We start from the raw sequence: 11644 nt of genomic DNA on the forward strand, positions 1-11644 counted from the left end.
TTGTAAAACATAACATTTTTTTAGCTCATTTTTCATTGTAAAACCAAAAACACAGTAGCCCCATTTCCTCTCCCACGCCACTTTTGGTTGTGTGCCAAAATCCAATTTTTCTTCTTGATTTCTTAAGGCCAAGGAGGATCTAGCAAATCCCTCCTTGGTTCTTGTTGATTGTCTTCGTGTGAACCTCTACGGTTCGATCCTACACTTGGATCGGTAGCAAACACGTTCAAAGACAATATTGGTGGAGCCTCCAAACGTGGGTATGGTTTTTAAACCTTGAACTAATTTTTCTGCAGATTTGATTATTTTATATAAACCATAATTTTTGTACCCGGATCTTGGTTCTAAGGAACGATCCATAGAGTTTATGTTTTTGTTTTCCGCTGCGTAACTAGGTCGTTCACTAACAAGCTTGACTGTGGCAGTATTTTGTTAGTGCGAAGATCATGCCGGAAATGCACTATAGCACAGTAAGTAAAGAGAAGGCAGTATTGCTTTACTCTATTGCCACAGGAAAGAGTATTGATGTGGGAGATATTATCTGGAACAGTATTCAACATACCTCAAAACCAGGGCAAACAAGCTACGCTTTCCCACATCTCATTACAGCTTTGTGCATTCAAGCTGGAGTCAAGGTGTCTGATGATGAGCAACGTTTACATGCTGCCCCAACTCTCAGCTCAGATTATTATCAAAAACATCTTGAACGTCCCGCAGCTGAGCAACCAAGAGCAGGGACAAAACGATAGAGAACCACGCAAGGCCCTGCCACATCCTCCAGCTCCACAGCTACACAGAAGGAGATGATGGAGCAGATGATGGGTATGATGAAAAGGATGACAAAATGTCAGGATTGGGTAGTTGAGCAGACCCAGATGATGTATGAGATGCAGAAGAGTAGCTTTAACAAACTCAACGTTGACACTTTAAGATTCCAATGGGCCGACTGGGATTTAGATGAGTGGATGGGCTCTGGATCAGAAGTGAAAAAAGAGGAAGACGAGGGAGGAGAAGAATGAGCACCGGAGCACCTGTTTTTGTCTTCCTTTATTTTATTTTTGTTTTAGTTGAAGTGGTTTTTCATTTGAAACATTAAACTCAGTTTTTATTTTTGGTTTTGGTTTGTGTAGTTCTTTTAGTTGTTTTCTTTTAATTTGTAGTTGTTGCAAGGACGAGATTAGGATGTAATATTTTCAATTTAGTTTGTGAATTTTTGCTAACACAAGGGACACCACAGTTTCAATTATTTTGACAGATTCTGGGTGATGAAAAGTCCGAGACCGGGTGTGCATTGTGGAGTGACACTTCACGGATTAACTAGGGAGTTTTCTCGTACCTTTGTTTATTTTTGAGTTTCTATTCTTGATTTCTGTGTAATGGAACATTGGGGACAATGTCATATTTAGTTTGGGGGTTAGGAAAAAGAAATAAAGCCTACTTTAAGGGTATATCGGCTGGAAACCAGAACCTGCCTTAAAAATTGCCTAGCAGTACTTGGCAACCGTTGGTATAACAACGCCACGTACACCTTAAACGAAAAAAAAAAAAAAAAAAAAAAACTTTAGTTATTTTTTTCTTTAGTTTGATTTTTTTTTGCTGATATGAATTGAATAAATCAATTATGAAATAGGGTTGTTGCAATTTTATTGTTGAGAAATGTTAAGCATTGCTTCAAGTTTATGTTATTGACTGGATTTTGATTGAGGTTTGTTGATGGTTCAGCCACAAATTTTTTTATTCGGCATGCTTAGATTCATTTTATGTGATTAGGTGAAGTTTGATAATGTTGGTGACTCTAGAACCTAGAAGAGTGCTGAGGCAAAATTCTATATTGACTTGGTTGAGAAGATGATTTATGCATTTTTCGGAACGTTTGAGCCTTTCTTGCCAACCCATGAATGAAATTGTCCCTAGTCACCCATTTGAGCCGTACGAATTTTATGCTTTACTTTTCTTGGAGAACAACAAAATTGTCCAATCCTTATACCCTAAACACTTTATCGTACCCTTAGGAGAATTCAGTTCCTAATGCAAACAAAGGAATAAAGAGTTGTACGAATAAGCCAAAGAATAGTTGGGGGTTGGGAGAAGAGAAATAAAAACAAAAAAGATAGTCACCTCATTCAATTGAAATGATTCATTAAAAGAAAAAAAAAAAAAAAAACTATTTTTGCCTAGTTTAAGGGTATACCGGCTGGAAACCAGAACCTGCCTTAAAAACTGCCTAGCAGTACTTGGCAACCTCTGGTATAACAATGCCATGTACACCTAACGCAATTCCCTTGCCACATTTGTGGTATCCAAAATAAGAAAGATACAAGTTGAGGGATGTGAATTAGTGGACATTTTGATTGGTGGTTGAGAAGAAGTGGAGTTCGATTTGATGTTAGTTTTTGCATTAGGAAAAACCGAGTTTTCTTACTTTGTTATTCCTATCTTTTTTCTTGGAACCCACTATTTGAGCCTAACGTTACAAGCTTTAAAGACCTTTTGATTCTTATCTTTGTCTAGTCCTTATTAGTGGAGAGTAGTTCGATATTTAGCTTATGGAGTCTGCCACCATTTGATAAACTTTACATTTTTGCATAAAATAATCCAGGAGTTGGAATGTGGATTGAAGTGGGATCACCTACTAGTGGACCAATTGAGGAAGACAGTCGATATGTTTATAACTTCTTGGAGTTTTGAACATTTCCTGATATAATTTTTCAACAACTTTGAGACTTGTGTAAATTCTAGGCAATTCGTTTGTTGAGTTTGAGTTTTGTTGGTTTTTGTTATTTTTCAGCTTTGTTGTGGGTGTTTCGTGTTTTGTTCGTTTGTTTATTGTTTTTGTTTCCGTGAGTTTTGTACTGTATGCTCGGGACAAGCATATCTTTAGTTTTGGGTATTGATAATCCGTGGATTATACCGTTTTCATTAGACTTTTTAGTCGGATTTCAAGTACTTTCTAGTTCATTTTTTACCTGAATTGTTGCTTAATTCTTACATTTCGTGTTTCAGGTTAAATGGACATTTTGAGTAGATAAGGACAAAATTGGAAATTCTGGACTAGAAGTTAGCGGATCTCAGAAGTTGAGAGTTCTGAAGCAAGATAAAGCACTATGAGGCTTGTTCCCAGGGAGAGCACCTAGGATCAGAATCAAGCGAAGATGCAAGCAGAGTGGCAATACGTAATTTCAGAACTTTCAAAAAGCTTCGCCGCGGCGAAGATTTGTTCTTCGCCCAGCGAAACGCGCCAGTCACGAACCAGATATGTTTCTTTCTTCGCCGCGGTGAGATTTCTTCTTCCCCGGGGACGTCTGCAATTTTCAGTTTTGTAAAATGCACAGTTTTATTTTTCTAGCATTTGTATGAGGTTTTTGGGTGAAGTATAAAAGGAAAACTAAGCCTTTTTGCAAAAGTCTTCGAATAGGGTTAGGGCAGCTTTTACATTTCCTTAGTTTCATTTTGAGGAATTTTTGAGATTGAACAAGGGTTAAGATTCGATTTCGAACCAGGGGATTCATCATTTGGGGAGATTTCTTTCTTTCTTTATTTTCATTATGTTGAACTTTAATATTTTCGTTTCTTTCATTTGTGTTGTTGATTTAGCCTGAACTAACCCATTTTGGGTTGGTTTTGATTGTAGTTCGGATTTTTAATGGGTTAGTTATTGATTATTTTCTTTTCATATGATTTTGCTTTGATTGTGTGTTATTCTGCATTTACTGGTTTTATGTGATGAACTGATGAGATTGAGAAATGAATCATGTTAGCTTCTTAGGTAATCACCATTGTAGTGTTGGATGCTAGAGATAGATTCAGAACCAATGAAATCATTTTAGGACTCTTGTGCTTAATGAGCTTAGAATTATTAACTTTCAATTTGTTGGTGCGGAAGGTTAATAGAAGAGTAGGAAAATTTGGCCTGAGAAGGTATGTTTGACACTTTAGAGAGTTCGATTACAATCATGCATGGGACTATGAATTTAGTTTAATTCTTGGGTTTAACCCATAAAGTCCGAATGAAGTCAAAACCCTACCCTATTGTTTGAATTGATTTATCCCTTTAAATCTTGGTTTCATGTTTAATTTTAATTAGTAAATTTGTTTTTAATTATAGTTTTAATTGTTCCCTCAAATCCAAAAGAATTGATTGCTTCACTTGAAGACGGTAGACAACTTAGGGCTTAGCGACCATCCTAGTGGGAACGATACTCACTCATCATTATTTACTTGTGCGATTTGTATACTTGCTCCATATTGCATGTTGTAGGAAACCGCATCATGGAACCACCTGAAGGGTAAAACCCATAGGGTGTAAATGGGTCTTCAAGAAGAAGACTGACATGGATGGCAACGTGCATACTTATAAAGCATGTGCTGTTGCAAAGGTTTCAAACAAATTCATGGATGCATTCTATGAAGAAACCTTTCGTCGGTTACCATGATTAAATCCATCCAGATTATGCTTGCAATTGCTGCATATCATGACTATGAGATTTGGCAAATGGATGTCAAAACTGCTTTCCTGAACGGAAACCTTGAGGAGGATGTGTATGAGACTAACCTGATAGTTTTTCTTGATAGTCAAGCTAATAAGGTATGGCGAGTTCCAGAGATCCATTTATGGACTCAAGCAAGCTTCAAGGAGCTGGAACATTCGTTTTGATGAGGTCGTTAAAGAATTCAGTTTTATCAAGAACGAAGATGAGCCTGTGTCACAAGAAAGTGAGTGGGAGCGCAGTAGCATTCCTAGTGTTGTATGTCGATGACATACTTCTGATCGCAATGATGTATCGAACTTGCAGTCGGTAAAGACTTGGTTATCCAAGTGCTTCTCCATGAAGGACTTAGGGGAAGTAGTTTACATCCTTGGAATAAAGATCTATTATGTAGATCGCGTAGGTTGCTTGGCCTAAGTCAAGTGCATATATTGACAAGGTACTGAAAAGATTCAGTATGGAAGAATCAAGAAGGATTTCTTCCGATGTCACATAGTGTTATCTCTCTAGGAATTGTGTCCTAAAACCAAGATGAGAGAGATAGGATTAAGAGGATCCCATATGCAACAACAATGGATCCATCATGTATGCCATCCTATGCACTCGGATTGATGTCTCATGTGCTTTGAGCATTGTAGTAGATATCAATTGGATCCAGGTGAGCATCACTGGATGCTGTCAAGAATATTCTTAAGTACCTGAAGAGGACTAAAGATATGTTCTTGGTTTTGGAGGGGAAATGAGCTCACTGTAAGAGGATACAGTGATACGATTTCCTAACGGACAAAGATGATTATCGATCGCAATTAGGGTTTGTATTTTGTCTCAATGGCGGTGTAGTGAGCTAGAAGAGCTCCAAGCAATCACTGTAGCGGACTCTACAATAGAGGCTGAGTATATTGCATTATTAGATGCGGCCAAGGATGTAATCCGGATTAAGAGTTCATTACAGAACTTAGTATGGTTCCTACGATTGTTGATCCTATAACCATTGTGACAACAATGAGCAATTGCTCAAGCCGGAACCAGATCTCATCAGAAGTCCAGACACATACTCAGCCGATTCCATCTCATCAGAGAGATAGTTGAGAGGAAACGTTGCAGATTAGTAAAGTGCATACTGACGCAATCTCGCAGACCCACTGACAAAGCCTCTAACGTCAGAAAATGAAACACTTGAGATCATTTGGTATTAATACATGAAGTTGGCTATAGTGCAGTGAGAGATTGTTTAAGTAGATGCCCTAGAGCCAATCAATTATTGTAGAATTGACTCTTTGTAATAATGTTCATTAATCAATAATAAAAGGCATTTTATTCTATATCGCGTAAATCATTATTATTGCAATATGTATTGATATATGTCCTTAGAATGGTAGAACCGTGACGAGGGTATCAAGTGTTTCAAATCTTGATAGTGAGAACCCTATGAGCACATATGGTGGCCATTCAAGAAACGTCCGTAGCCCCAGTATTATTCTGAAGTAAGGGCACAGATAATACGGTAAGGCTATCATAGTGTTGAACGACCCTGTCGAAAGGTAGTGACTGATTTCACTTGTCAAGGTTGTTTGGTGATAACCTGGTGCAACATATGGGTGCTTGCTGTAGGCGATTACACCGCAGCAAGTTCACTGGACTGACCCACCAGAGGATTCCATATAGATGGTAACCCCAATGTCTATGGAACAAATCCTCTAACGAGTGGTGGTACATATGATCCTTAGACTTGAGACCACCGAAATGCCTTGTGCACCGATTGGTGTTGTTCGACACTAGTCTAACACAGTTCTTTTCAGAGCTCTCAATACAGTGGTGATTGACTGCATCGAGGAGTGTATCAAGACTATGGTGCATCGATAGAGGATTCATCACTCCCGGGTACGGGAGAAGTTATCTTATGGCGCAATTCAGTATATGGCAATGACACTAAAACTGTGGCCACAGTGGGATTGAGTTGTTGCTCTATCCGGTTTATAATACAGGTCATTGGTCTAGAAACTGAATACATAATATTGAGAGTAACCGAAGGTTGACACTATTTCTACGCCTTCGTCTCGTCGAGATAATGTATGATGAAAGGATCGAATTGCACGGTAACCATAAAGTTGACAGATAGCTACTTTGCTGAATTCGAATCCATCGGGTGGCCATGATGCCTTGCTAGGGCCAATCTTGGTATGTGTATTAGTGAGACGATTAATTGGTGTTAATCGCGATGCTATACACTGTCGGTATGATGAGGAGCCTATGGGTCACACACATAGAAGATAATTTAAGACTTAGGAAGAAAGAAAGGTGTTTTCATCTTTTTGGGTGAAAGGGTATTTTGGTAATTTCACAGTGCAATTAAGTTTGCTGATGTCGTAGCCTTTATTTAATTTGTTAGAAAAATTAAATAAGTGAAATTACGTTTAAATATGTGTTCACACATATTTAAATATATTATCATTATTGTTAAATGGTAATATATATTAAATATATATATTAATTTATTTTAATTGAAGATAATGATGAAATAAAATAAATATCTAATTGGGAGTGTTTGGTAACATGGGATGTTTGGGTTGGAGCCCAAGCCTATTCCATAAGGGAATAGGGCAACTAAAATATGACTATAAAAGAGAAAAAGGTGTGTGTGATTTTAATTAATTCATTCATTCTTTGATTGAGAAAGAAAACACATAACCCCAAGAACACTCTCTCCCACGCCACATTGCTATTTTGCTTTGAAATCAAATTCTTTTGATTTTTCTTCTTGTTTCTTAAAGCTAAGGAAGATCTAGCAAATTCCTTATTAGTTCTTTGTGATTGTCTTCGTGTGGACTACGTGGGCTCAATCCTACACTTGGGTCGGTAGCAAAATACGTTCAGAGACAACTTGGAGGAGCCTCCAAACGTGCGTAAGATTATTGAACCTTGAATCTGATTTTCTGCAGATTTAATTTATATATTGTATAAACTGTGATATTATACTCGGATTTTGGTTCTAAGGAACGATCCATGTCATTTATGTTTTTGTTTTCCGCTATGTAAGTGGGTCGTTCACTAACACAATCCTCGTGGGAACGATGCCCACTCATCACTTTATTACTTTGTGCGACTAGTGCACTTGCTATATTGCATGTTGTAGTAACAATGCATCAAGTTTTTGGCGCCGTTGCCGGATATTGATTTTTGTGTTAACATTGAAATTTTCTTGAGTTAGCTAGATTGGAGTTTTATTTTTGTTTTAATTGTTTATTAGTTAATTTTTGTTGTTCTTTTCTGTTAGCTAGTGATCTCACGTTTTATCTCATTCTGTGTAATTTATGCGAAGAGCGAGACGTCAGCCAGTGGTTCCTGTAGATCCAAAGATTGAAAGAACCGCAAGAATACTTAACAGAGACAGAGAAAAAACGAGAGGCCATAGCTGTTGAGATGGCAGAAAATAGAACATTAAGGGAATTCTCAGTTCCTACGGTTGATAGCAGTGGGTCAAATATAACTATACCAACAATACAAGCCAACACTTTTGAAATAAAGCCGACAATCATCCAGATGATCCAACAGTCGGTACAGTTTAAGGGAGATTTGAAGGAAGATCCAAATATGCACATTGCAAATTTTTAGAGATTTGTGATACTTTCAAGTCAAACAGAGTGTCAGATGACGCCATCAAATTGAGATTGTTCCCTTTTTCATTGAGGGATAAAGCAAAGGGATGGTTAATGGTACTACCACCAGGGACGATCATAACCTGGAATGAATTATCACAGAAGTTCTTGACCAAATTGTTTCCTCCAGCCAAATCTACGAAGATGAGAAATGACATCACATCATTTCTCCAGGAAGAGTCTGAATCATTATATGAGGCATGGGAAAGATACAAGGAACTACTGAGGAGGTGTCCACACCATGGTTTGCCAATATGGATGCAAGTCTAAACGTTTTATAATGGATTGATGGTTAATGTGCAAACGATGGTGGATGCAGCATCGGGAGGAGCATTGCAAAACAAGACACCTGAAGAAGCTCATGAGTTGCTTGAAGTTTTGGCAAGCAACAATTATAAAAGACCGAATGAGAGGATACAATCGAAGAAATCTATGGGTCTTCATGAAGTTGATGCATACACAGCCATTTCAGCTCAACTTACAGCACTTTAGAAGCAGTTGGGAAGTATGCAGGTAAATTCTATTCAAGCTCCTCAACTAACTTGTGATCTTTGTGTAGGTAATCATGTGAGCAGTGAATGTCAAGTGGGGAACACGTTTGCTTCAACTTCATCATCATTGGAACAGGTTAACTACTTGGCAGGAAATCAGAGGCAACTGAACAATCCATTCTCCAACACATATAATCTTGGTTGGAGGAATCATCCAAACCTATCTTGGGGCAATCAGAATCAATAGAATCAGCAGAACAATCAATGGAACCAAAGAATGATGCCAAACAACCAAGCGGGGATGAACAATTAATCAAGAGAGCAAAGATTGACAAAACTAGAGGATATGTTCGAAAAGTTTATGCAAGAGACCACAGGTTTCATGAATGAGACAAGACGAATTTCAGAAACCAAGGGGCGTCCATTCGGAACTTGGAGGTACAGGTGGGTCAATTGGCCGATAAGCTCAATGAGAGACCACAGGGTTCCCTACCAAGTAACATAGTGACAAACCCACGTGAACAAGCAAATGCAATAACACTATGGAGTGAGACAGTCTTGGAAGAGGTGGAACAATCAGGGAAAGAATGAAGCCCCCCAAAAGAAAAGGAAGATTCCGATGAGGAAGTTGACGAAGAGATCATTTTTGAAGAGAAACCAACCAGTCTTCGGGAAGATGAACAAAAGCGGGAAGAGAGGCAAAGGCAAAAGAAAGAGAAATTGCCAACCAGAGTTGGCACACCACACCCCTCCTGTGCCTTTTCCTCAGAGACTCAAAAAGAAAAATCAGGGTAAGTAGTTTACCAAATTCATTGAAATATTTAAAAAAACTGCATATTAACATTCCTTTTGGAGATACATTGTAACAGATACCGAGCTACGCAAAATTTCTCAAGGAGATTTTGATAATCTGAGAATTACACTGTTTTTATTAGGCTTTTAGGCTGGATTTTAGATACTTCTTAGTTCATTTATGCCTGAATTGCTACTTAATTCTTTACATTTTGTGTTTCAGCCTAAAATGGACATTTTGAGCAAATAATGAGCGAATTGGAGTTTTTAGACTCAGAAGTAAGCGGATCTCAGAAGTTGGGAGAGTTCTGAAGCAGAGTAAATCACTATGAAGCTTGTTTCCATGGGAGAGCATCGAAGATTGAAGATTCAAGCAAAGAAGCAAGTCGAGGGAAATTTTGCAATTTTAGAATTATTCATGAAGATTTGCCGCGGCGAAGTTTGTTCTTTGCCGCAGTGAAATGAGTCACGTTCAAGAGTTATTTTTACTTCGTCGCCGCGGCAAGATTTCTTCTTCGCTGCGGCGAAGTCTGCAAATCCCAATTCTTGTAAAACACACAGTTTCATTTTTAGGAAAAGTTTTAGGTTTTTGGGCGAGGTATACAAGCGAAACTTTACCATTTTGAGAGGAAGTCGTGTTTTTCCTTAGTCTAGAATAGCCTTTTCATCTTCTTAGTTGAGATTTGATGAATTTGTGTTGAAAAGTGAGAAGATTTGGGATTGAATCTAGTGGATTCTACAACTAGGAAAGATCTCTTGTCTTTTCTCTCATTTTATCATGTTGAACTTTGTGTTTATTGTTTTTTTTTTTTTTTTTTTTTTTTTTTTTGCTTATTGTATTGATTTAGCTATGAACTAACCCATTTTGGGTTAGGGTTTTGATGTAGTTCGGATTCTCATGGATTAAGCAAGTGATTTTTATTATTTTCATATGCTATTGCAATGATTGTGGGGTTATTCTGATTTTAATGTTATTAATTGATGGACATGATGAGATTGAGAAATAATTCATGTTAAGCTTCTTGGGTAATCACCATTGTAGTATTAAATGCTAGAGATAGATTTAAGAATCAATGAAATCAATCTAGGATTCTAGGTGCTTAATGAGCTTAGAACTATTAATCTTCAATTTGTTGGGTGCGGAAGTTTAATAGGGAAAAGTAGGAAAACATAGCCTGAGAAGGTGTGTTTACAATTTAGAGAATTAGATTTACAATCAATGCATGTGAATATGGAAATATCATAATCTGTAGGTTTAATCCATAGAGTCTGAATGAAATCAAAACCCTACCCGTTGTTTTAAAACAGATATTACCTTGTTTTTAATCTTGCTTTCATAATTTAGCTTTGAATATTTAGAAATTTTGTTTTAGTTTTAAGTTTAAATTTTCTCCCATTAATCCAAACAAATTCGATTGCTCCAACTTGAAAACAGTAGAAAACTTAGTGCTTAGCAACCAATCCTTGTGGGAACGATACTCACTCATCACTTTATTACTTTGTGCGACTAGTGCACTTGCTATTTATGCATGCTGTATTAACAACGCACCAAGTTTTTGGTGCCATTGTCAGGGATTGAGTTTGTGTTAACATTAAATTTTTCTTGTGTTAGCTAGATTGGAGTTTTATTTTTGCTTAATTGTTGTTTGTTTAAATTTTGTTATTCTTTTAGGTTAGTTTGTGATCTCACTCTCTCTATTTTTCTGTGTAGTTTATCCAAAGAGCAAGACGTCAGCCAGTGGTTCTTGTTGATCCTGAGATAGAAAGAACCACTTGAAGACTGAACAGAGAAAGAAGAGAAAGAGAAGCTACAGTTGAACTAGAAGTCATAGTTGTAGAGATGGCAGAGAATAGAACACTGAGGGAATTCTCAGTTCCCATAGTTGAAGGCAGTGGGTCAAGTATTACTAGATCAGCGGTACAAGCCAACAACTTCGAGATAAAGCCAGTAATCATCCAGATGATCCAACAATTGGTTTAGTTCAGGGGTGATTTAAAGGAAGATCTGAATCTACACATTGCAAATTTTTTGGAGATTTGTGATACGTTCAAGTCAAACAGAGTGTCAGATGATGCAATCAGATTGAGACTATTCCTATTTTCATTGAAGGATAAAGCTAAGGGATGGTTACTGGCACTATCATCAGGAACAATCACCACATGGAATGATTTAGCACAGAAGTTCTTGACCGAATTCTTTCTTTCAGCCAAGTCAGCA

At 37.5% G+C, this 11644-nt stretch overlaps 1 non-coding gene across 1 annotated transcript; it reads right to left on the minus strand.

The window, feature by feature from the left end:
• Window positions 1–8284: 8284 nt before the first annotated feature.
• LOC116119141 lies at window positions 8285–8391 on the minus strand. Its single transcript, XR_004126330.1, has one exon. It is a non-coding gene; the product is annotated as a small nucleolar RNA R71 (small nucleolar RNA).
• Between the last annotated feature and the right edge of the window lie 3253 nt (window positions 8392–11644).

The sequence above is a fragment of the Pistacia vera genome, unplaced genomic scaffold (assembly GCF_008641045.1).
Source record: "Pistacia vera cultivar Batoury unplaced genomic scaffold, PisVer_v2 Contig874, whole genome shotgun sequence".
In the NCBI taxonomy this organism is placed as follows: domain Eukaryota; kingdom Viridiplantae; phylum Streptophyta; class Magnoliopsida; order Sapindales; family Anacardiaceae; genus Pistacia; species Pistacia vera.